The sequence below is a fragment of the Mesocricetus auratus genome, unplaced genomic scaffold (genome assembly GCF_017639785.1).
Source record: "Mesocricetus auratus isolate SY011 unplaced genomic scaffold, BCM_Maur_2.0 Super-Scaffold_100035, whole genome shotgun sequence".
NCBI classification, from domain to species: Eukaryota; Metazoa; Chordata; class Mammalia; order Rodentia; family Cricetidae; genus Mesocricetus; species Mesocricetus auratus.
In genome coordinates, this window is record NW_024429214.1 from 2,450,183 (window position 1) to 2,477,727 (window position 27,545).

Here is a 27,545-nt window from a genome sequence, read left to right on the forward strand (position 1 = left end):
CACTAAATTAAGTATATCTTAGAAGACTGTTTATTTCTGCTAGATAGTGTCTGCTTAGGTAAGGGAAGCTTGCATGGTAGTTACCATCCTGCCTTAGGGTTGTTTTTCTTTGTCATCACTCCTACCTTTGAGTGGAGATAAAATTCTTCATCTTTCATTTGTAGCCTTTGCAGAGTCATCCTATTTTTAAGGCATTTGGGAAGTTGAGGTCTCATGTAATCCTTACTGCCCACAAATTACGCATCCTGACTCCCCAATGCTGTATATACAGGCCCCAACCATTATTGGCCAATAAGAAATTTAATTTTAAATGATTGTTGTCTAATATTGAGAAATATTAAACAACTCATATGTATGGTTTTGATTGATTCATTGTTCAGTTGTTTTTGAGACAGGGTTTCTTTGTATAGAAATGGCTGTCCTGGAACTCTGTAGACTATGCTGGCCCTGAACTCAGAATTCCACTACCACCAACCTCTGCCTCCTTAGTGCTGGGATTAAATGTGTGCACCAACTTTAGTGGCTAGGATTTGTTATTAATGATGTTGCATGTGTGACTCAGAGGTAAATAAGTGTATATGATATATATAGAGAGAGCATGTGGAGACATGATTTTACTCTGTAGCTCTGTTTCTGAACCGATAAACTGACAAGTCTGGTTTTGTTTTTTTATTTTTTATTTTAATTTTAAATAACTTGTTTTACATGTCAATCCCAGTTCCCTCTCCCTCCCCTCCTCCTGCACCCTCCATCACCCCCAGCCTCCCACCCTATTGCCAATTCCTTCCACAAAGGCGAAATCTATAGTCTGTCATTTCACACACGGTAGGGTCCAGGCAATCCCCTAAGATCCCAGGCTGAGAGAGCATCCCTCTTTGTGCTATGGACATACAATATTTGTTTGTATTCCAGGGATAAACCCTGATGCACTTCTCAGGGCCCCATAGGTTGCCCAGGCCTCCTCACTGACACTCACATTCAGGGGTTCTGGATCTGTCCCATGCTGGCCTCCCCACTGTCGGTCTGGGGTTCAAGAGCTCTCCCATGTTGGATCAGCTGTCTCTGCTGGTTTTTCGAGGAGCGATGAACAAGTCTGGTTTTGAACTCACAAAGATCCACTGGCTTTTGCATCCTGGGTACTGGGATTATAGGAATACACCTCATTCCTGGGCAGGTATATGTTTCTGCCGAACCATTGAAATTGTAGAAGCTGGGCTGTTTAAGTGACTTATTAGGTAAGGAAATTTGCTGCTAGGCCTGAGCACCCAAGTTTGATTCCTGAGATCCAAGTGATGGATGGAAGTAGAGAACCAACATCCCAAGTTGTCCTGTTGATTTCCACATGTATAGCTATACCTACCTAGTATTTTTCCTTTTTGGCCTATTCATATTCTTTGTAATAATTTTTTATCTCCAAATTTGTCTTTGTTTTTTAAGACTGCCAGACCAGAGACTGTAACTAATGATGATGAAGAAGTCTTAGTTGAAGAAACAAAGAGAAGAGACAAGATGATAAATGGGGCCATTGAAGTTTTAATATGGGAATACTCCATTGAGCTAAAGCCCCCTCACAGGTGTCTGACACTCACCCCAGAAAGAAGAAGCAGGAAAAAAGGAGGACGTATGTGTTCTGACAATATAGTCATTTCTTTTCTTTTTTAAAAATACTCACACTATTAGGGGTTTTTTGCACATGTGACTTTATGCCAGAAGAAGGCATGAAATTCCACTCTAGATGGTTGTGAGCTACTATTTGGTTGCTGGAAAATTAAACTCACAACTTCAGGAAGAGTATGCAGTGCTCTTAACCACTGAGCCATCTGTACAGTCCCCAAACAGAGTCATGCCTAATATTTATTCTTCTGAAATATTACAGTGTTCCTTTAGAAGCTCAGGGATTGTTTATATCATGAAAAGTGCTGTAAACTAATGCTGGGTGGTAGTGGTGCATGCCTTTAATCCCAGCACACGGGAGGCAGAGGCAGGTGGATTTCTGTGCATGCGAGGCCCTGCCCTGACCTTCCCCCAAAAATAAGGTGCTATAAACTGTACATATTGGTTATTAAGAGGTAGTAAAATGTTATATTTTGTGTTTCAGGGTTTTGGGGCATTTCAAGTTTTGTCTTTTACTAGATAGAGATGTATTACTTTAATTATTTTTCATTTAGTCCTAAAAGTGGGTCACTTTGTATGTCCATTGGGAATAGAGTTCATAGAGTTTGTCAGGTATTAGGTAAAATAGAATTTTTTCTCATCTATTGATGTGGAAGGAGGAAAGTAACTAATTGATAATGATAGGATAACTTATAGAAATACTGTTCTTTAGCAAGAATTATAGGCAAATATTTTTTTGTATTTTGTTTTTTCAAGACAGAGTTTCTCTGTATTGTTTTGGAGGCTGTCCTGGAGCTTGCTCTGTAGACCAGGCTGGCCTGGAACTCACAGAGCTCTGCCTGCCTCTGCCTCCCGAGTGCTTGGATTAAAGGCTTGCACCTCCACCGCCCAGCGACAAATCTTTTTGTAGAAAAGACCAATTTGTTTTTGTGCATTCAAGTACATATCAAGTGGCGAATATTATTAAGTATGATTATTTCTTCCATCTTACAGATGTGGAAATAATCCTGCTACTATGCTTTGTGATTTTTTTGCTTTGCTTTTTTGAGATAGGGTTTCTCTGTGTAACAGAACTTGTATTGTAGACCAGCCTGACTGAACTCACAGTGATCCCCTGACTCTGCCTCCCCAGTGCTGGGATTACAGGTGTGCAGCCATCACTACTTGGCAAATCCTGCTACTCTTATGACACATTTTTTCCTGTCCACTCCAGTATTTGGGTTATTGAAAAGAGTGGATGTTATAGGAGATAGAGGAGGGAATTAAGGTTAAGGAAATCATTTTTTTATAATTTGAAATCAAGAAAATATCACAAGTAATGTATTGTGTAAATATGTAGACAGTTGAATTATAACACAATGTGAACTGTTTTTTAAAAAATCCTTTGTGTTTTTCTCTGCATATTTTCCATAGATTTCCAGTGGCACCATTGATTCCTTATCCAGTCATCAGCAAGGTTCATTTGAATTGTAATTTGATTTCATGTGTGTGGTACTAGTTGTGAGATTTGGGATTTTATTACTATTATTATTTAGTTTTAGATTAGATTTTACTGCCAAGTTGGTAGGTTTTTCCTTAGTTGTGTTAATACCTGCAAAAATGTTAAATCATGACATTTTTATATTAATGTATGTAAATACATATTCATTCCTTTCTATTTTACTTTTAGGAGGATATAAATGCTATAGAAATGGAGGAAGACAAAAGAGACTTGATATCCTGAGAGATCAGCAAATTCAGAGACACACAAAAGGTGGTATTTTTGTATTTTCCCTTGATACCAATGTAGACTTTTTACAGAATCCAAAGCAAACAGACAAGAAAATCATCTTTACGTTAGAGTATAATGTATTGCCTTTTATAGGCTTAGTTGTTACTGAGGTAGAAACAAAAGGTTAGCACCATATTTACAAAGTGGTCATTGCTTAATATTTTCCAGTCACTGACTACTATTTACTAGTCATCTCATTTAAATATGAAGAGAACTTAATTCATAGATTTCAAAATAGACATCAAGTTCAGGTCAAACTATATTTAGGGGCCAACAGGATAACCTACATCAGTTTATGTTATTTTTGTGGGCAGTTCTTTAATCTTAGGAAAACTTTTTAAAGAGCTGAGATTAAAATTAAGATTTATATTTGTGTGGATTTTAGTTTGAGTGAGGGAGATTTTAAAAAGTAGGTGAGTGATTACCAGACTTAACCAAATTATAGATGCATGGAAGAACTGTAAATTCTCATAAAGCTAATCTATTCATTGAGCCCCACCATTATGATAGAGATCATATGGTGACTAATGCAAGATGAAACTCTCAGCTTGGAAAGTAACAAGGAATAGGATGTAAGTATGAGCTTCTGTTTTTATTATATTTATGGATGCCCCCTCAGAAAAATATGCAAAGGGGTAACTGGCTTGGAAATTGTTATTTGTGTATAATAATTCCACTCATGAATTTTGCCTATTTAAAGCTTCTCTCAATGACAGTGTATCTGTGAATGTTCGCTTGTATTGAAGGTGGTGCTTTCAGATGGTGAAATGCAAAATGCATGAGATGTAATTTGATGTTAGAGGTAATAAGATGTAACTGGGTTTGACTAGATTGAGAGATACATAACATAACTCAATGGTGTTAAGTGTTTATTTTCTCCATATTGAGTCTCATTTTTTCTCATTGCTTTCAAAATCCCAAGTTGACAATTAGTGCTGATTAATAAATGCTGCTGACCACTTAATATCCAGATGGCCGCCGGGCATTGGTGGTGCATGCCTTTAATCCCAGCACTCGGGAGGCAGAGGCAGGCGGATCTCTGTGAGTTCGAGGCCAGGCTGGACCTTCAGCCTCCAAAACAGAGAAACCCTGTCTCGTAAAACCAAAAAATAAAAAATAAAATATCCAGATGTCCAACCATAGCTCACATATAGTGCTTTTTCAGGAATTACATGTGCCTAAAAGCACAAATGTAACTCTGAACAATTTTGAGAGTTACAATGGTAGTCAGTGCAGTAGAATACTTCTGTGTATGTTCAATACTCTGATTCAAGACTGAGTAAGCATAAAAATGGTATATATATATGTGTATGTGGTTTACCTCCTCCATATTTACTTATTTTAAACCCTGTTATGTTACTATTAAATTATGAGGAAATCAAGTTTTTAAAAAAAATTAATTCTGAAGATATTCAGCTTTTTATGTGTCAGGCATTTCACTGCCTTAATATTATTTTACTGGTTGGAATGTTCTGAAAAATTAAGCAAAAAGGCCAAAAACTAGAATAAGGAAAGTGCTTTGATTTTTCCCCCTTCCTCTTTTTATTCCTATTTTTATCCACTTTCCTTTTCATTACTTAATTATTTTAAGGAATTACTTTCTTTCTTTCTTTAGTCTTTCATAAACTATTTGCATATATGCTATATATATATGCTTGTAAACATATACATATTTTACATACCAATAACAGCATTTATTATGGACTACATATTATCACTTGCTTAGATAGGGCAATAAAGCTTTTAAAATTAGTTCTAAAAGACATTGTTTTTTCATCATATTTAAGCAACATAGTAAACAACAGAAATAAAATTTAGGCCTCATGCAAAAGAAATTAAAAATCTGTCAGTATATGTAATAATCTGCTAAATAAATTTCTTAAGTATGACACTGAGGTAAGTTTTATGTAGTTTAGATTCATTTTAAATACAAATTTTGAATTATGTTAGGGATGTTCAGAAATTAGATTTTACTCCTTTATTTGCTTTCAGTATCTGACTTCTCTTTCTCCATGTCTCCTATCTTCACTCTCTAATGTCAATCAGTGTATGCAGTATTACCTCTGATTGTACACTTAGTTCAGCAGCTGAATATATTAATGCCTCATACACTAGCTTCTCTTTCATAATCCTCTGTCAGTTCTTTGGTCTATGAGCAAAAGAAAAAGTATAACAGGTAAGACTGCTTCTTAAAGTTTTAAATGCTTTACATGACTGAGAAAAGAAAAATGCACATTTTATTGTTGCAGTTTAAATTTCCGTGAAATTTAATGTGGAACTTCATGGATAAATATGTTTTGATTTTGTTTTGTGTTGCTTGATTGGGTTTTTGTTGTGTTTTCTTTCTTCCTCTTAGTTCATATAGAAATCTTGTGGTACACTGGTAATCTTTCAGGATACAGTCTTGGTACAACTGTTATTTGTGTTTATTTGTGAATGGTGTACTTGAGCTTCCTCCCAAAAATAGCTTTTAGGCAAGGTTAATCCAGTGTTGGCGATCCATGTCCTAGGACAACATCTGTAAGTTAACATAAGATACTTGAAAGGGTGGATTTATCACTGTAAATAAATTTTAATTGTTTTACAGGCATAATGGTGGGCATAAGTGCATGGCTTTTAACTTTTAATTAAAATGATGCTGTTGTGTACATGTTGCTTGAGTGGTTTTCAAAGATTCTGTATTTGGTGGACTATCCATTTTGTAATGGTGGGAGTGGATACTTCCATAATTAAAAAGGTTCTGGCTGAATCAGCTTCAGATTCTTGTGGACAGGGGGCATAATAGAGGACAGAAGATTGTTGTATCATGAGTTGACTGAATTCCAACTCTACTTTAAAATCCTCATCGGGTAACCTTCAAGTTACCAGATGTCTAAGGTTATAATTATTATCACTGTTCCATTGACTTAAGGATACTTATAATAGGCAGAATTAAGCTTTAGCTTATTGATCCATTGTCTCTTTAGAAATTATTAAGAATCACCACATTCTTTGTGGTTATTTTACATATCATGAAGTCAGTGACCAGCCACTCAACACAGTTTTTCCAACCATAAATTGGAGATTCTTGGTTTGTGTAGAGTATATGGTTTTGCACGAAATCTAGCCTTCTGAATGTTTCAGTTTAATTTGTCAAATAAATTCACAGATATTTAAAACCTTGGTGGTTTGATGCTTTTCTTACAAGTATTGGGCATTTTGCCAGGGAAAGTCTGAATACTGGAGCCACAGAACTAACTCTAAAAGTACTTTTCTTGGTTTCTAGAAACTGGAAGAAGAGAAAGGCAAAAAAGAAAAAGAAGGACAGGAAATTGAGAAATAATAGAGAGCAAGAGAGAGGGAAAGTGAAAGGGAACGAGAAAGGCGTGAACAGGAAATAGAAAGGGAAAGAGAACATGAACAAGAAAAGGAAAAAAAACGGGAGCGGGAATGAGAACGGGATAGGGACCGAGATAGAGAGAGAGATCTGGACCATGATTGAGAATGGAGTTCAGATAGAAATAAGGATCACAGTCGATCAAGGTAAGAAGACTTGATATTTGATTGCTTCTCGTAGCTTAATTGAATTACACAATTGTCAGTGTACCCATTTGTATTCAAGTGATAAGGTTTTCTTAGCCTTCTTGTCTTGTATACATAATAATATCATTCATGACTAGTGTTCTCCCTGGTTTTGGGGGACAGGTTCTCTCTGTGTATTGCCAGTGGCCTGGATTTGTTACATAGGCCAGGCCAACCTATAACTCAAAATAGATATTCCTGGTTCTGCTTCCTGGGTGCTGGAATTAAAGTTGTGCACTAGTGTCCCGCGCTACCGTCTCGCCAGCAAGAATGACGCAGAACACTCGGATCCTTCTGCAGTAAAGCTTTAATGCATCTTGAGAGATAGATGATCAGCTTCTTAGAGGGAGACCCCAAGCTAAGAAACCCAGCCCCTTATATAAGCCTAGGAGCTCCGAGTGAGACGTGTAGAGCCGGGATTGGTGGTTTGCACATCACCCCAGATGACGCCACGGGAGAGGCACAGCTTAAACGGTTAACTCCAACTGACAGCAGATGTCAGCGCCATCTTCTAACGGTTAACTCCAACTGACAGCAGATGTCAGCGCCATCTTCTAACGGCAATAGCGATAGCGAGGGCGGCTCCTCACATCTCCCCCTATTCATTTATTTTTGAAGCAATAGGACACCCACAACTTTGGAGTGGAGATAGAGGTCAAATCCCCATGTGCAAATTTGGAACATGTACAAAGCTCCTCTCCAGGGTCTTATCCCCAGAGAGAGCCCTGACCAGTCCGATGTCGTTTTTCTGGGGGAAGGAGATCATGACATAGAACCTTCATGCAAGATGACTTATCTCCCAGGAGAAAGTCGTTATACCGCAGACCTCTCCTGTGCAGTGCTTAGCCTTGCAACTCCTTGGGCTGCTGAAGCCTACCCACTCTATCCCGTGCAATGAGACTAGCCTCGTGGGGTGCAAGAGCTGGGAGGCCAGCGACCTATTGCTTTAACATGGTTAACCAAATGTCAGGGAGGCTCCGTGTTCTAAGGCAGCAAGTGCTTGTGCCACCACCACTTTGTCTCTTTTGTTTGGGCTCTGAGCTTACACACCATCCAAAGCATCAACACTATTCCACAGCAGAGAACTAGGCTAAATGATCCTACCCCCACCCATTCCTTAAAATAAGAAAATGCAGATGAAATCCAGGAGGAGAGGCCTTCCATCAGAGAAAGATCCAGATGCGTCGAATTCACTTGCAGGATCGCCATTCTCAACTCACGGAGTGTCTGCTCAAACTCAAAAGTCCAATTCTGTAATAAATGTTGAGACAGAGCTTGTGACAGGTTAGCTGCTCTTGTAAAATTCTCATATTGTACTGAAGTGACACAAAGGCCAGGCAACTTTTGTTCACATCCCAATTGGGCCATCTGCCACAATATATCCAATTGTTCCTGAACCAAATTAATCTGTTGGTTTACCAACATCAGGCCTCCTTGTATCTGAGAATTGGCAGTGGCCTGTTTATCTAGGACCATGGTCACAGTGGCCTATAGTTCATTAATGGTTTGAGTTGTCTGCACAGTGGCAGAAAGTGCAAGGGCCGAGGCGGTAACCGAAGCAGTAACCGCGGCGGTGGCTATCAGGCCCACAATAATAGCAGAGATCCCAAAAATCTCGCTTTTCCCTAAACAAACTCAAATTACTTGGCGTCTCAACAGGAACTGGAACAAATCGAGGCATGCGCATTACCAAAGCAAAAGGGTGCTTAATAGCATCCCAGCATAATGCATAAAAACAATTCTAAGCAGAGCAATTTATTTCTTTCTGATTCTTACCTAAGGTATCATTACTCACAACCCAAATAAAGGGCAGCTGAATAATTAGTTCTCTTAAAAGGGGTATACTTAACATTGGAGGAGGACCAATCAGATGATCCATAGCTCTGTCCCTCACTCAGACTGTTGCCTAATGCCCCTTTCCAATCAAAAGTAATCTGTCCCTTCTCACTATCATAGGAGAAAGATCAGTACAGCTTCCATTAATTCAAAAGGATTAGCATTAGATCTTTCTGGATCCATATGAATAAAATTATCCTTTAATGAAGAAATCACAGTAAAGCACAAGCTTCCTACCAATGACAAGGTTCTCTCATCCTGAAAACTCTGTATCTGAGGATCTAAAGGCAAAAAGGCAAGCCCCAACTCTCTATTAGTTGTGAAAAATCTAGGGAACACCTGGGCATTCTGCATCACTGGCATCGGTAGGGGGAAGGTAGACATGATGGCCCACCGTAACTCTCCCATCATACTAGGAACCATCATCCCGAGTAGGAGAGTCTTCATCACCCACTTGGCCTCCATCCTTCTTATTCTGGAGTTGTGAAGGAGCTCTTCGAGTGAGTCTTTCAGGGATCCACAGGGGGTTTTCTTCCTCCTGTGGAAAAACACACACAGCTCCCCTGGATCTTATAAGAATAGGATCCGGGCCTTTCTAGAGATCAGTCAAGACATCTTTCCATTTTACCATTTCTTTTGGCCTATCAGGCTCTAAACTGTGGCGATCGGCCGCAGTGTGGCCTTGGGCATCAGAGTTCAAGAAATTAAGGGTAAAAAGTGCCATGGATACAGCAACTCTTGGTACCGAGGGTAGAACATCCTCAATACTCCCCTTTTGTTTAATCAGATATGATTTGAGTGTACGATGGGCACGTTCCACAATGCCCTGTCCTTGAGGGTTATAAGGTAGGCCAGTTAGATGGGTAACATTTATTTGTTGACAAAACTGTTGGAATTTTTGAGAGGTATATGCTGGTCCATTGTCTGTTTTTAAAATTCTGGGTTTTCCCCAAGCACTCCAGGCCTCAAGGCAATGTTGAATCACATATGAGGCCTTTTCCCCTGTTAGGGGTGTGGCGAACATTACGCCAGAACAGGTGTCAACAGAAACATGAACATATTGAAGCCTTCCAAAAGAGGGAATATGAGTAACATCCATCTGCCACATCTGCAATGGTCTAATGCCACGTGGGTTTATTCCCACGTGGGGAGCAGGTAAGAATTCACAGCAATTCTGGCATTGAGTAACAATTTCCCTAGCCTCTTTCCTGGATAGAGCAAAACGACGGCGCAAGGTCTCAGCCGTCACATGAAAGCGCTTATGGAATTCTTTTGCTGCTTGTGCATGGGTAGACAAGGCAGCGGCCACCAGCTTTGTAGCATTGTCCGCTAAGTCATTCCCTAAGGACATGGGACCTGGGAGTCCAGAATGTGCTCGGACATGGGTAATGAAAACAGGAAATCTCCTATTTAACAAGGCAGCTTGTATCTTCTGAAAGATGTTAGCAACTCTGCTGGAGGATCTTATTATTCCAGCTATCTCAAGGAGATTAACTGCATTAACCACATAAGAGGAATCTGATACAATATTGAGGGGTCCTGGAAAAGCCTCAAGAACCTCCAGTACTATCAGACATTCTACAACTTGAGGTGAAGTTTCATTATATTGTTTAGATATAACCCTATCCTTGACCACATAAGCTCCCATACCAGTTTTTGATCCATCAGTGTACACCACAGTCCCATCTGGGAGTGGGTCTTTAGCTGTCACTTGTGGAAACACTATAGCCTGGTTTAGGGCAAACTGTAAAATTGGATGCTTTGGAAAATGATTATCAATTTGTCCTGAAAAGGAAGTAACTAAAACTGCCCAATCACTAGATGTGGCTGCCAAGGTCTGAACTTGTGCAGCAGTATAAGGCACAATCAAGGAATCAGGATCCCTGCCAAAATGTGTAACAGCTGCTTTTATTCCTCGAAGCGCGAGCTGTGCAACAGCATCAGGGTACCAGTCAATAATCTTAGCAGGGGAAGCATTTGGATGAATCCAAAGTAATGGTCCATGTTGCCACAGGACTGCAGTTGGCAATTGAGCTGTCTTAAAAACACACAGATTAAAAGGTAGTGACTCCTCAATACGTTGTAATTGTGCTTCCTGTAAGGCCTCTTCCACCATCTGTAAGGCTCGGTGGGCGGCAGGGGTAAATTTTCTGGGTGAGGAGATATGAGGCTCACCCTCCAGGAGATCGAAGAGGGGTTTTAGATCAGCAGATGGAATTTTTAAAAAGGGCCTCAACCAATTTATATCTCCCAGAAGTTTCTGAAAATCATTTAATGTTTGTAAGTGGTCTTTGCGAATTTCTATTTTCTGAGGAACTATATTTTTGGGAGTAATCATTGAGCCCAAAAAGAGGCCTGTATCTGCAATTTGAACCTTTTCTGAGGCAATCTCTAATCCCCACTGTTTTAATTCAGCCACCAGCATGGGAAAAGCCTTTTGTAAAACATCTAACTCTTTGTGACAAATAAGAATATCGTCCATATAATGGATAACGATTAAAGATGTAAATTGCTTCCTAATTGGCTCCAAAGCCTCCTGCACATACAGCTGACATATTGTTGGGCTATTGGCCATGCCTTGCGGCAGTACCTTCCACTGAAATCTCTTGTCTGGTTCCATATGATTAAGAGAAGGGATAGTGAAGGCAAACCTTGGTCTATCCCGTGGGTAAAGTGGAATAGAGAAGAAACAATCCTTAATATCTATAATAATAAGCTTCCAATCTTGAGGAAGTGCAGAAAGCAAAGGAAGGCCTCTTTGAACAGGGCCAAAAAGATGCATCTGATTGTTAATGGCCCGCAGGTCGTGGAGTAATCTCCACTTCCCAGATTTCTTCTTAATAACAAAAATTGGTGTATTCCATGGGGAGGTAGAAGGCTCTAGATGCCCCAGCCGTTCCTGTTCTTGCACTAATCTTGTGACAGCCTCTAATTTTTCAGAGGATAGAGGCCATTGAGAGACCCATAACGGCTCCTCTGTTTTCCATGGTATGGGTCGTGAAGCCTCAACGGCCCCTAAATAAAACCCAGTCCTTTTCTACCCCGATTTCCGTGTTGCGTAATGGGTTTTATTCTGCCTTGTTCTTGCCTACCCAAGCCTCTACCGTTTGTATACCCCATCTTTGCCATAATGGCTGATGCCTGGGGGAGTATTCATTAGTTAGGGTCATGCCCATGGCTTGTAACACATCCCGTCCCCATAAATTTACAGGGAGTGGCAACACATAGGGGGTAAAACATCCCTGTTTGCCCTCAGCATTCCGCCAGGTTAAGGCTGAGGCACTGATGGCAGGAGAGGACTGGTATCCAAGACCTTGTAGAGAATGAGATGAAACAACAGTGGGCCAAGACTTCGGCCACCAATGGAGTGAAATAATGCTTTTGTCTGCTCCCGTATCCATTATCCCTTCAAATTCTTTTCCATTAATTAACAATTTTATTGTAGGTCTCTCATTTAGGGGTATAGCCAGATAGGCTGAATCACTTCCAGAAGATCCCATAGCCCTTTTTTGTAAAGTGTAGGTTTCTCCATCCCCGAGGGAGGGCAGCAACACCAGTTGTGCAATTCTATCTCCCTGCTTTATAGAAAATACACCCCGAGGGCTAGAACAGAGAACTTGAATCTCCTCTTTATGATACGGGTCAACAATCCCAGGATATATAATGAGTCCCTGTAAAGTTAAGGAGCCACGGCCCAGAATAAGCCCAATGGTGGCAGGGGGCAAAGGTCCAGGGAATGGACTGGGACCGGTTGAACATTCATTTGGGGCATGAGTAAGAAGTCGGAGGCGGCACGCAAGTCCATTCCGGGGGTTCCTCGGAAACCTCTACTTCCTCTTGATTGCTTTTCTGAAATTGGTTCCCATATTTCTGAGGGCCCTGGGACCATGGGCCCCGTGACCCGTTTTTTGATTGGGGTACCTTGGGTTCTTCAATAGGGGGCAGAAGCCTCCCTTTTACATCCCGGACTGACCTGCATTCGCTAGCCCTATGATAACCTTTACCACAACGATGGCAAAGCTTCGATTCTCTTGTTCTTTCAGGGGCTTGACAATCTTTCTTAAGGTGCCCCATTCTCCCACAATTAAAACAAGCTTTTCGATTAGATAAATCTCTATACCTGTGCGTTTGTAAAATGGCGGCAGCTAGTCCTGCATTGGTTAGGGGTCCCCCAGCTCCCTGCACACTCTGAGCCAATCTTGTAAACCTTTGCTTTTGCGAGGGCGATAGCCGCTCGACATTCCTGGGTTGCTTGTTCATAGACAAGTTGCTCAATCAGGGGCATAGCTTGTTCTGAATCACCAAAGATGCGACTGGCGGCCTCTGTCATTCTGGCCACAAAGTCTGAAAATGGCTCTTGGGGTCCTTGGACAATCTTTGTAAGGTGTCCACTGGACTCTCCCCTTTTTGTGAGGGCCTTCCATGCTTTAATAGCGGCGGCCGACACCTGACCATAGACACCCCAGATGTAGTTGGTTTGATTAAGGGCATGTTGACCCTGACCTGTCAGCATTTCAAATGTCCACTGCCTCTGATTCTCATCTTCAGCCGTGGCATTAACTCTAGCTTGTGCCTGGGCTGCATCATACCAGAGAGCCTTCCATTCCATGTATTGTCCCATGTTGGGAAGCACTGCTTTCACTGTCGTCTGCCAGTCAGTGGGAGTCATGGCAAAATTAGCAAGCCTTTCCACCTGTATTGTGGTAAAGTTAGCATTGACCCCATAATTACGAACGGATTCGGCCAATTCTTTGATTTGATTGTAATCTACAGGGGTATGTACTCTTCCGCCTTCCGCATTCTCGAATACTGGAAAAGCTACTTGTATTTTCTCCGTTCCTCTAAAGGTAAAAAGGAGTCAGTACCAGTATTCAGCCGAAGCTCATACTGCGGAGGCGCTGAGGGCGTGAGCCCGCCGGATTTATAGGCGGTGGTCTCACATTCATTTTTGTTTTCAGTGGCCGGTGTCTATCAGGGTGATATCTTTCTTCCTCATACCGTGCCACCTCCTCCTCTAGACCACCTTCTTCGCTAGAATACAGAGTGTCAGAATCAGAATTATCTAGCTCCAAGGCTTCTAGCTCTACTGTAGGGTATAGACTAGATTCTGGCTTTTCTTTTTCTTAGATTTGTTAGGGGTGAATGATCACTCCCTTCTTTCTCTCCCCTTTCTTAACTTCTTGGGGAGGGCCTTTTTTCTTAGACATGTCTTTCCTTTTGCGAGCTCCCATTCTCTCACTCCGTTCAGTTTCTGACATGCTATCCTGAACTTCCTCTAAGGTTCCCTGACTTTCTATTATAGCAGGGTGACAGGCCTCATCCTCCAAGCAGTTTTTAACTAGCTTCCAAATGGCTTTGGTACCTAAGTGGAGATCTCCTTCTGCATGCTTCCTGTCTAGTTCTTTACCTAGCTTGTTCCATGAGGCCACAGTGAGGGACCCGGAACAAGCATACCATGGTGCCACTCTATCTACCTCCTTCACAAAATTTTGAAGTGTTCGTGGTGCAATTTTAAGATCTCTTTGTTTTAGCACAGTCTGTAGGGCAGTAACCACTGACTGTGACAACCCCATCAGCTAGCGGCTTATCTAAAAAACAGCGCTCAACTCCGTTACCAGACTGACAGCACCAGACTGACAGCACCAGACTGACAGCACCAGACTGACAGCACCAGATTCTGTCAGCACCAGCCACGATGAAGGAGAAGGACAAACAGGACTAGCACCAAAGCCTCCACTGACCCGTCCCACGGTGATGACAAACTAAGGCCAAAGTCGAGAAAGGGGGTATTCAGGATAAAGCATACCTCTCTGAACTTACGTCCCTGCAGTTCTGAATCCGCCCCGTCTTCCGAGGGGTCTCCCGCGGCGCTGGCGATGTTGAAGAGTTCCCGGGTTTCGGCACCAGATGTCCCGCGCTACCGTCTCGCCAGCAAGAACGACGCAGAACACTCGGATCCTTCTGCAGTAAAGCTTTAATGCATCTTGAGAGATAGATGATCAGCTTCTTAGAGGGAGACCCCAAGCTAAGAAACCCAGCCCCTTATATAAGCCTAGGAGCTCCGAGTGAGACGTGTAGAGCCGGGATTGGTGGTTTGCACATCACCCCAGATGACGCCACGGGAGAGGCACAGCTTAAACGGTTAACTCCAACTGACAGCAGATGTCAGCGCCATCTTCTAACGGTTAACTCCAACTGACAGCAGATGTCAGCGCCATCTTCTAATGGCAATAGCGATAGCGAGGGCGGCTCCTCACACACTAGCATACCTGGCACGTTATTTTATTTGTGTAAGTGGTTTGCCTTAATGTATATACTTGCACCATGTATGTGCAAACCAGAAGAGGTTGTTAGACTATTGCAAATAATGCTGCTATGAACATTGTGGAGCAGATGCCCTTATTTTATGAATTTGCCTCCTTTGGATATATGCCTAAGAGTGGAATTGCTGGGTCTTGCGGTAGATTGATTCCCATTTCCTGAGGAGTCTCCATACTGATTTCCAAAGTGGATGTACGAGTTGGCACTCCCACCAGCAGTGGAGGAGTGTTCACCTCTCTCCACATCCTCTGCAGCATAAATTATCGTTAGTGTTTTTGATTTTATCCATTGTGACAAGAGTGTGATGGTATCTAAGAGTTGCTTTGATTTGAATTTCCCTGATGTCTAAAGATGTTGAGCACTTTCTCAAGTGCCTCTCAGCCATTTTAGACTCCTCTATTGAAAATTCTTTATTTAGTTCTGCAGCCCACTTGTTATTTGGATATTTGGTGATTTGGAGACTTGCTTCTTGAGTTCTTTGTAAATTTTGGACATCAACCCTCTGACAGTTGTGGGGTTAGTGAATATCTTTCCCATTCTGTGGGTTGCCTTTTTGTCTTGCTGACTGTGTCCTTTGCCTTACAGAAGCTTCTCAGTTTCAGCAGGTCCCAACAAGTAATTGTGAATCTCACTGTTTTTGCTACTGGTGTTATGTTCAGGAAGCTGTCTCCTCTACCAGTTCATTCAAGGGTACCACCCACTTTCTCTTCTAAAAGGGTCAGTGTGACTGGATTTATGGTGTGGTCTTTGATACATTTGTACTTAAGTTTTGTGCATGGTGATAGACATGGATCAATCTGCAGTCTTCTACATGCCAGCTTCCAGTTGTGCCAGCAACATTTGTTGAAGATGATTTCTTTATTCCATTGTACATTTTTAGCTTCTTTGTCAAAGATCAGATGTTCATACATGTGTGGGTTAATATAAGGGTTTTCAATTTGATTCCATTGGTCTACCTGTCTATCTTTGTGCCAATACTAAGTTGTTTTCAAGATTATAGTTCTAAAATAGAGCTTGAAGTCAGGTATGGTGATGCCTCCTGAAGTTCCTTTACTGTATAGGGTTGTTTTGGCTATCCTGGGCCTTTTGTTTTTCCATATAAAGTTGATTAATATTATTTCCAGGCCTGTGAAGAATTGTGCCGGAATTTTGATAGGGATGAATTGAATCTGTAGACTGCTTTTGGCAAGATTGCCATTTTTATTATGTTGATCCTACCAGTCCAAGAGCATGGGAGATCTTTCCATTTTCTGGTATCCTCTTTGATTTCTTTCTTTAAAGATTAGTTCTTGATATACAGGTCTTTCACTTCCTTGGTTAACATTATCCCCAGATATTTGATGCTGTTTATGGCTATTATAATGTGTGAGGTTTCTCTGATTCCTTTCTCAGTCACTTCATCTTTTGTATATAATAGGTCCACTGATTTTTTTGAGTTTATCTTGTATCCTGCCACTTTGCTGAAGGTGTTTATCAGCTCTAGGAGTTTCCTTGCAGAAATTTTTGCATCAATTATGTACAAACACGAGTTTTATAAAATTACTCTTTCTCTCAGAGGGCAGTTTTTGTAAACCTAGAACCAGTTGTTCCCTCAGTGTTAGGGCAGAAAAGTTCCATTATACCCTTGGGTTAGTAGGCAGTTTTTCTATCTGTACTGAGAAGTCAGTTCTGCCAGTATTCTCTTTAGAGAGTGTGTGCATCTGTCTGTCTTTTGACTCTGTGTCTATTTATTTATGTAGTGTAGTAATTTTTCCTTCTAAGCAGGTATGTTTTAATTTAAATTTTTGGTACCTTGTAATATTTAGAGCAATGAGAAAATAAGAAGAGAGCAAAATCTCGCTATGTATTTGGGGCTGGCCTTGAAACTCCATGTAGGACTTCAATGGCCTTAAGGCCAGATTATCTCTGCCTTGCAAATATTAGGATTGGTAGTGTTTACTACCATGCCTGGCAATATTCTTTTCTTTGCACTTAATTATGCAACTCCACATATAATCAGCCAGAATTAGTACATTTTCAAACTTTCATGCAATCTAATATTTATTTTCTGATGTGATTATTAGCATTCACTTCAGAATGCAGTTTAGATTTTTTAGTTAAAATGAAAATCTGACTTTTTTAAAAATTCCAACATGGGCTTTAGAATGTTCGAGTTTGCCAGGCAGTGGTGGCCCATGCCTTTAATGCCAGCACTCGGGAGGCAGAGGCAGGTCTATCTCTGAGTTTGAGGCCAGCCTGGTTTTCAAAGCTAATTCTAGGACAGCAAGGGCTGTTACACAGGGAAACCCTTTCCTGAAGCTCCCCCAAAGAGTTGGAACTTCTTCATTATAGACATATACTTTACCTTAGTATAGAGAAAATACAGTTTTTCAAAAATTAATATTTTGCCATGTTTATATATTGATTTGTAATACATTAAAATTTCCTTTCGTCCCTAATGAAAAAGAATAGAGTGATATGAAATATTCTATATTTATTGTTTTATTTCCATTGAGAAAAAAGCAGAGATCATGAACGGGAACAGGAAAGGGAAAGAGAGAGAGAGCGAGAATAGGAACTAGAAAGAGAGAAGTATTGAAGGAGACAGGGAAGAGGAGGAAGAAGATGCATATGAATGAAGAAAACTTAAAAGAAAGGTGAGAGAGAAAGGGGTAAACAGGAAATGCTTTTTCTTTTAAGGTGTGTTTTGCTCACAAAGGCTGGTGAGCCATGGTTTGTAGAATCTTGTGTGATATTTTAAAGCTTTGAAACTTTTCTTTTAAGTGCCTTAAGAACTGGGAAATCAGAGAATGAAAGAAAACCAGGGAATATGAGAAAGAGTCAGAAAGAGAAGAAGAAAGAAGATGAGAAATGGTTAGAATTTCGGTTTAAAAAAGTTGTTTTTATCAAGTTAAAAAGTTCAATTTTACTGTAAGACAGAAAACCTCATAAATACATGACAGTTAATATTTTTTTCTGTGATGTGGTCTCACTGTAACTCTAGCTGAATATATAATGTAGATTAGGTTGGCTTCAATTTCCTAGAGATAACCTGGATTTTTATTTCAAGCAACTTTGAGATCAACTCAGTATACATTTCTTTCCACTTTTCAAATTTTTTGCTGTCCATTAATGAATATTTCATGATACCAATCTACTCTAGTGGGTTATGGAAACGAAGAATTAATGTGTAATGTGATGTCTTATTTTTCAAGATTCTAAAAACTTGTTGAGGTAGCAAGGTAGTACAGATAGGAGACTTGACTGCAATGTTTACCTGAAAGTTCTGTCCCCAGGAACCACTTGGATTGAAAAGAGAAAACTGACCTCCACATGTGTGTTGTGACATCCAGAGGCACACACACACAATTTATATATAAGTGCCAAAAGTTTTTCTTAAAACAATTCTTCAAAATTGTTGAATTAGTCAGTGCTGTTGTATGGTTTATTGGAGTAGGTTTGTTATGGTGTTTTTCTATTTGTTTGTTTTTGAGATAGGGTTTTAATGGGGGAAGTACAATATATGTTTTTTATTGGTTGATTAATAAAATACTGTTGGCCAATAGGGAACCAAGATAGGTTGGACCAGGTGAGGAGGAGGATTCTGGAAAATGGAGGCACAGTCAATCACCATATCGGGCACGAGAGGAGTAAGAGGTTCAGACCATTTCTCCGGTTAAGAGAGCTCCAAGTGGAAATACTCATATTAGTAGTTATGGGTTAATAATTAAATCTGAGATAGCCAACAAGAAATCATAGCAAAACGGCCAACACCTTCATAACTAATGTAACATCCTGCATGTTAATTAGGGATTGACGCGAATCTGGGATCAGGCTGATGGGAAAAATGATCATTACAGGGTGTCCCTATGTAGCTTTGGAGCCTGTCCTGTTACTAGCCTTTATAGATCAGGCTGGTCTGTATCTCACATTGACTCACCTGTCTTTGCCTCTCAGGTGCTGGGATTAATGGTGTGCACCACCACCACCAGGCTATGATTTATTATTTTCATCTATTTTCATTGGTGTTTTGCTTGCACTCATGTATGTGCAAGGGTGTCAGATTCCCTGGAACTGGAATTGTGAGCTGCCATGTGGATGTTGGGATTGATCCTGGATCCCTCTGGAAGAGCAGCTATTGCTCTTCACAGCTGAGCCTCCCTTTTGTTCCTCTTGGCAGTGTTTTAAGCAGTGCTATATTTAGCATTTACCAAGTAATTTTCTTATGCTACCATGCTCTCTTTGTATGGTCATAAAAGTGAGGTTTGTGTTTAATTTACAGTGATATCAGTTGGTGTATTTGTTTTGTATAGTGATAAATTTGTTTCAATAGTATGTTTTGTGTGTTGACTATGGTGGTGATGTACACCTCTAATCCCAGCACTTGAGAGGCAAAGACAGGCAGATAGATCTCTGTGCAGTCTGGGCCAACCTGTTTTATAGTGATAGAACAGCTGGGTTTACACACAGAAACATTGTCTATTAAAAATACAAAGGTAAGAGATGGAATTAGATGAGGAAACAGGTAATGCTGTTCTTGTTGTGAACATATATTGAAACCTTTCTTTTGAGAAATAATTTTCTTTACAAAACAATTTCGTGAATTTTAAAAAGTTTTATTACATAAACATTTTCTCATGTTTAAGTAACTGATGTGTTTAGTACTAGTGAAAGTTTCCCAGAGTTGTGTACTTTGTTTGTAACCTGTTCTACATATAGCTGTTCTTTGAATATTGTTAATGCACAAGACTGCTGTTATGCCCACAGTGTACCCCCCAAGGGGGGTCTGTGGAGCTTTTTTTGTCTTTTGCATTTTTGAGACAGGCTTTCTCTGTGTAGTTTTGGAGACTGTCCTGGAAATCACTCTGTATATCAGACTGGCCTTGAACTCACAAGATCTGTCTTCCATTGCCTCTTTAGCTCTGGTATTAAAGATGTGTGCCACTACTCCTGGGCTACAATACTGTTATTTTTATCAACATATTTCTCCTTTCATTTATTTTAGTATTCAGCCTTGGAATGGCCATAGAGAAGTGGGAGTTGATGATGGAGGATCTTTTTTTCCCAAGGATTTATTATATATACGGTGTTGTGCCTGTATGTTTGCCTGTGGACCAGAAGAGGGCACTAGATTTCATTATGGATGGTACCTGGGAATTGAACTTAGTGCTCTTAACCACTGTTCCAACTCTCCAGAACTGAAGGATCATTTTTTAAAGATTTATTTATTTATTACATATACACTGTTCTGCGTACATACAAGAAGAGGGCACCAGATTGAATTGTAGATGGTAGTGAGCTACCATGTGGTTGCTGGGAATTCAACTACGAATACATGGAAGAGCAGTCAGTGCTGTTAACCTCTGAGCCATCTCTCCAATTGGAGGACCATTTTTGAAAAACTGTTTAGATTCAGGAATTTGTCTTCAGTGTTTTCAAAAGTTACTCATCTGATCCCTACCTACCATCTCCATATTGGTTCATTATTGTGAAGTTATGAATTGAACCACCCTGTCTTTGACAAGATCACCCATTCTTCTTTGAATTTCAGGCTGTCCTTGAATTTACAACTTCCTGCCTTGGCATACAGATTGGTATTAAAGTCATGTATATCACACCTGCTCATTTTGGTGGGACAATGAACCTCACACTTGTTAAGCATTTACTCAATAGTTTCTGAGTTACACCCTCATCCCCAAAATCTTAGCAGTTCTTTTATTGTCTTCACACCTGAAAAAATACAAATTAAGTGTTTGGAATTCACTTGCACAGGCACATAAATGACGTTTTCTCCTTGAAAATCACCTCTTATCGTTTACACGCATTAGAGTGATTTTTAAATTAAAATGGAAATGTGTGCTTACTTGTTATACATTCATGTAGAGAGCAAACACACTGTCTTCGGTGTTCTGCAGATGTGGAACACATGAATCTTACCTTAGCATTCAGTTTTGTGGTTTCTGGTATTGAGAAAACCACTGCTGGGTACTAGGCAGTGATGTGGTTATTAAGAGTCCTTTAACCTTTGTAAGGGGAGTGCGCTTCAGAAATGGTTGCGTGATAGGGGAAAAGAAATGGAAGCTGATGAATAAGATAGGAAGAGAGAGAAGGAAGAACTTGAGGAAATCACTCCACGCTTACTGGCAGAAGGACACCCAGATCCAGATGCAGAGATCCAGAGTGTGAGTTACTACATCTGACATAGTTTGGTTTTAAATCACTATATAATTTTAAAATCATCTATGTTATATTTGTGTTTGTAGATAAAGGGAATACACAATATGATCTTGGGACTCACTGGTGCTATTATTTGGTAGGTTATTAGTACTTCTGTTATTTTTGGTACAGAAGTCATTAAGCTGAGTTGAATTCACACCTTTATTTGTGTTTTTTGTGTGTGTTGAGGGAGTTTACAGCTGACGTGCATTGTAGAAGGCAGAAGTCAGTCTTAGGTATCATTCCACAAGACTAATCTCCCTTAGTTACTTGAAACAGAGTATCTCAATGTTGTGCTATCAGGCGAGGTATTTGCTTTTCTCAACATATATGCTTGGTTTGGGTATAGTAGATACTAGAAATCAAAGTCCTGTCTTCATGCTTGCACAGCAGTCCTGCATCTAGTGGAGCTATTTCCCAGGCCCTTGAATTCACAGGTCAATTAAGGCTTCCATTAATAAGATTGAATAGAAAGCTGCTGTCCTTATCATATTCTTTGACTTGAAATACACATTAGTTTGAAATATTTTCTTACAAAAAGATTTTTCCATTTTATAATGTATCATTTTTTAAAAATTAGTTAATTTTATTTTATGTGTATGGGTTTGCTTACATGTAGATAAATATATCATATTCCTGCTGGTGCCATTAAAGGTTATATTCTCTGAAATTGGAATGGTGATGGTTGGGAAACTACCATGTGGGTTCTGAGACCTGAACCTGCATCTCCAGGAACAGCAGATTCTTTTCATCAGGGAGCTATCTCTTCAACTCAACAGTCTTATTTTTAAGCAGAACATTATTTTTAAGCAGAACAGACATGCTCTATTTTTGCATCTAAGAATTGCCATTTTTAAAACACTTAGTTCTTCTATCAAGTAACAATGGAACATTTCCACATTTGCTTCAGCAACACCATGTCTTTTCATGTTCCTTTTGTTGTTGTTTACAGGGTATTGGATCCCTTGGGACTGCAGTTTCAGTCAGTTGTCAGCTGTAATCTTGGGAGTTCTAGGAATGGAACACAATGCCTCTGGAAGAGCAAACAGTGCTTTTAACTTGAGCCATTTCTCCTGCCCCTATTCCTCATTCTTATTCTTAAGTTGTTTTGAACCCACTTTTCATATCATTCTTTTTGTCAACTGTTTTACATAATGTGTAAAGCAAAGGTAAGAGTTACAGTTGTGTCTTTAAAAGGTTAATCAGGTTGATTTTGGTTTGCAGATGGAACAAGAGGCTGAGAGGCACAGACAGCCTCAGATAAAGCAAGAGGAAGAATCAGAGGAAGAAGAAGAAAAGCAAGAAAAAGAAGAAAAATGAGAGGAGCCTATGGAAGAGGAAGAAGAAGCAGAGCAAAAGCCTTGTCTCAAACCAACTCTGAGACCCATCAGCTCTGCCCAATCTGTGTCCTCTGCCAGTGGCAATGCAACACCCAACACTCCTGGGGATGAGTCCCCTTGTTGTATTATTATTGCTCATGAAAACTCACTAGATCAACAGCAGCCCGAGGATCATAGGCCAAAAATAGGACTAAGACTTAAACTGGGTATGTTAGAGTTGCCTTCCTTTTTTGTCCCTTTCTCCAATGTCCCAACAACCTTCACTGTAAGGAAAAAGACAATCCATATACAAATATTGCTCCATGGTTGACAGATAGCAAAGTATTCAACCATGCCTATCTAGCTCACAATTATTTTCGTAGTTCTACTAGTGCTCATATATCTCCAGCTGCTTCAAGTTCTAAGAAGTGAAAAGATAAATTTTCTAGCACTTGTGAGTAGAAAGACTTTTGTTTTAAACAGTTGTGATTCTCTGAGAGTGTGGAAGTATATTTGCAATTTATGAGGTATGATGGGTTGTCAAATGTAGCATTTGAAAAATGATATTTTCCAGCTGACTTGACAAGGGTTAGCTCTTGAATCCCAGATTGATGCCTGGGAATCTAGCATGGGACTGATGAAGACCTCCGGAATTTGGGTGTCAGTGAGGAGGCCTAGGTATTCTATTGAGCCTTGGGAAGTAGATCAGTATTTATCCCAGGTATACAAATGGACTTTTGACACCCATCCAACAATTTTGAGATGCACTCTCAACCGGAACTCTTGTGAGAGGACCTAGGCCCTGCCCTGGATGAAATGACAGACTATGGACACCTCCATGGAGGGCCTCACCCTTCCTGGGGAAATGACGGGATATTTGAGGGGTTGGTGGTTAGGCATGGGAGGATGGGTGGGAAACAGAGAGGGACCTGGAATTGACATGTAAATCAACCTTGTTTCTAATTTAAATTTAATTATATTATAAAAATGTGAAAAAATGAAAATGATGTTTTCATAAGAAGATAGTGTTTTTAACTGTAGGTGTTTCCAATAGTCCTTGCCAAACTAATTCTGTGAAGTGAAAGAAACTACCTGTAGATAGTGTCTTTAACAAATTCGCGGATGAAGACAGCGATGATGTGCCCCGAAAAAGGAATGTTGTTCCCTTGGATTATGGTGAAGATGTTAAAAATGCTACCAAAGGCATTGTAAACACTGAAGAAAAGTACAAGCACATTAAAAGTCTGATTGAGAAAATTCTCACAGCCAAACCTGAGCTCTTTGCTTGTCCTCTGGATTGGTCTATTGTGGATTCCATGAGTAGCACATTACATGTTTGGATTGGTATTCAGTGTTATTGACATACAATCATATTTGGTTTTAGTAATAGCAAATAAGTTGGAGTACTCCCCTTGGCATGGTGAATCTTGTCAACTAAGTGGATGTTGTGGCAGATATTTTTGTGTCTCCTTCATAAAATCACTTTATTGTAGCTAGGCAGTAGTGATGCATGCCTTGAAATCCCAGCCCTCAGGGGCAGTGGCAGGTGGTTCTCTGAGTACAAGATAAACCTGGTCTACAAAACTAATTCTAGGACAGCCAAGGCTAAGTAGAGAAACCCTGTTTCCAACAACAACAACAACAAAATCACTTTCTTACAATAAACTCACCAAGAAAAACATTACAGTGCTATATTAAGAAAGCTTTATAAGCCAGGCAGTGGAGGTTCATGCCTTTAATCCCAAAGCTAGGGAGGCAGAGGTAAACCTCTGTGAGATTGAGGCCAGCACAATCTATAGAGCAAGTTTCAGGACAACCAGGGCTACACAGAGAAACCCTTTCCAGGGATGGGACAGGGCAGAGGAGCCACTCCATACAGTTAATAAATTTGTAGACAGAAGTTATTCTGAGGCCATAGATCTTTGCTTATGGTTTGATACTTTCAGTGTCAATTATATTTTTATGTACCTACTCATCACACACAGAATAATAAAAACACCATGTAGTGGAAATTAGAAAAATTAGCTTTAGGGTGGGCGTTGGTTGCATAAGCCTTTAATCCCAGCACTTGATTGGCAGAGGTAGGCTGATCTCTGTGAGTTCAAGAACAGCGTGGTTTACAAGAGATAGTTCCAGGACAGACCCTAATGCCACAGAGATACCCTGTCTTGGAAAAAAAGCTTTATGTCTCTTGTCTTTAACAATTTCAACATCTTTTTTTCCTGAAAAAAATCATCTATTTATTTTACATCACTGACACATCTTCTATCTCCCCCAAAATACTACCCTTTTAAAAGTCACCTATTTTATATCCCTGCTACAGCCTCCCTTTTCAAAAATAATCCTTCTTTTAATTCGTCCATTTACTTTACATCCTGACCTCACCAAAATAACTACCCTTTTAAAGCCTCCTTTAAATGTTCCTCTACTGTACAACCTAATAGTGTTTACACACATGATAAGCTAAGCAACACATAGGAGGGAGACAATAAGGGCTTTATTTCCTCTGTTTGGTTGACAACACTTTTTGTTTTATGCCTAAGTTCATCCATTTTCCTGCAAATTTCATGAGTTTCTTATTTGCTTTTCGTTATATAGATTCTTTGTGATCCAGATACTCAGTTAATCATTAATCTACTGATGAATATTCTGTTTTAAACAAATTAGGAATTGTAGCTAGCTCTTTGATAGAGTTATCAAACATAGAATACTGAGTCATATAGTAATTGTATTTATTTATTTATTTATTTTTTGAGGCAGTGTCCTGGACCTCACATCTTCTTGGTTTTGTCTCCTGAGTCCCAGATTTAGCATCTGTGCCTCTACTGTCGACTTATTTTAATATTGAAAGTTGTTTTAATTCTTTAGGTTTTTCAACCAGGCTTTCTTTTGTAGATAGTGATGGAACGAAGAATCAGGCCATGGATCAATAAGAAAATCATATAATACATAGGTGAAGAAGAAGCTACATTAGTGGATTTTGTTTGTTCTAAGGTTGGTTTTGTTTTTTTCTCCCCTCCTTCATCTCCAATACATAACATGATAATTCAGTTTTAATTAAATGACATCTTATCAAAAGGAAAATTCCTAACTTGAGTCTCATTCTGTAGCTTTGATTCTGAGTCAGGGAGGACTGAAATGGTGACTATTATCAATTACATTTTCTTTTTTTCTACTTTAAATGCCATGCCACCCTTTTGTCTTGGGTTTGCATTTTCTAGAAATATCCAGTGTTTTCTTTCCTCAATTTCTTTGGCAGTCATCCATCTTTGGTGACTGTAATGAATACTGTTTAGCATTTACTAACTGATTAGAGAGAGTTCTTAACAGACACAGCATTTTTGTCTATTGGGAAATTTTCTTTTAATCTTGTAACAATTTTAGGATATATGTTTCAAATGTTGTCCTTACTGTATTTATACATGAAGAAATTGAACCTTATGGAAAGGTTGTGTCTTGGCCATTTTTGTACAGACTGTAGCATTTTAAATCCTATATGCTTTTTGTTTTTAATACAGTTTCATGTAGACCAGGCTGACTTTGAACTTGTCTCTATTTCCATAGTGCTGGAATTAATGGCAGGGACCAGTACACCCAGCCATCATCCAGCAAGATGTGTTGTGTCATGTGTCTACAAAGCATAGTTTAATTTAATAATATGTTTTTAATAATAATATAGTTATTATAGAGGCAGTACCATATTCTTGTAACGGTATAAATGTGTCATTCTTCCACTAGTATTGCTTTTTAATATTTTGATTTAAGACCTGAATAGCAAAGTGTGGCAGATATTTGTAATACTACAGTTGGGAGTGTGAGGCTATGGATCGCAAGTTCAAGGGCACCCTACGTTACACAGCATGAGGGGAAAAAAGCAACTTGTTAGTAATGATTAAACTGTCTTTAGTGATTATGATTGCAGGGGGAAAACTGAGTCAGACAGTAGTGGTGCATGCTTTAATCACAGTACTCAGGAGGCTGAAGAACTCAGATCTCTAAGTTTATGGAGCATGTTCCAGAAAAGCCAATACTCTCCAGAGAAACCCTGTCTTGAAAACTAACCCCCAAAACATATTTTAGAGCCAGGCATGGTGCCATTTTACTTTGATTCACTCCATTAGGGAGGCAGACAGATTTCTCGTTAAGTTCCAAGCCTTCCAGAGCTAAACAGCTAGTGACTCAGAGTAGAGCATTCTCCCCCAGGCACAAGAAATTTCCCTACGATTTAGAGATTTTGTACAACTTTATAACAGTTGTTTCTTTCTTTTAGGTTATGGCACATAGTTCACCACAGAGCATTTTAGATGATGTTGCCATTGCTAGTTAGGAAAAGATTGTTAGATTAATAGCTGTATGAACAAAATACTCTATAGATTTCATGCTGAAAAATAAAAATTCCCAATTTCATTTGATTTTTTATTATGGTCAGTGGTTACTTTTGTTGAACATTATGATTTTATAATCAGAGGGAGGGTAGGGGTGGGTTTGTATTTTAAACGAGAAAAATAGTACATTAAATATGAGGGATTGTTTGAAAGAAAGGAAAAAATTGAGTACAACTGGTAGTTTGAGTGTATTTAGGACTGGTAGTTCAGTGAAGATTAGTAAGAATTAAGCAATTGGGAAAAGATTACTATCAGAGAACAAGATGGTAATAAACTACAACTGGGCATGGAGTTACACTCCTGTAATCCCAGCATTTAGGAGACAGAGGCAGGTGGATCAAGCTTAGCCTGGTCCTCTTAGACTCTATCCCATTAAAAAAAGAAGAAGAAAAAGAAAAAATCAGTCCAAATGATGGCAAGTGCATATCATACAAGAACATTGAGACATGGATTGAGAATAATATTGGAGCTAGGTTTCAGCACCATGGCATATGTATTCTTACCCCAAAAAATACCAGATATGTAATTTTAAAAATTTGCATT

At 39.6% G+C, this 27,545-nt stretch overlaps 1 pseudogene; it reads left to right on the forward strand.

The window, feature by feature from the left end:
- The window catches only part of LOC121135280, a 78,815-nt pseudogene extending 51,871 nt beyond the window's left edge, over positions 1–26,944 (forward strand).
- Positions 26,945–27,545: the final 601 nt, after the last annotated feature.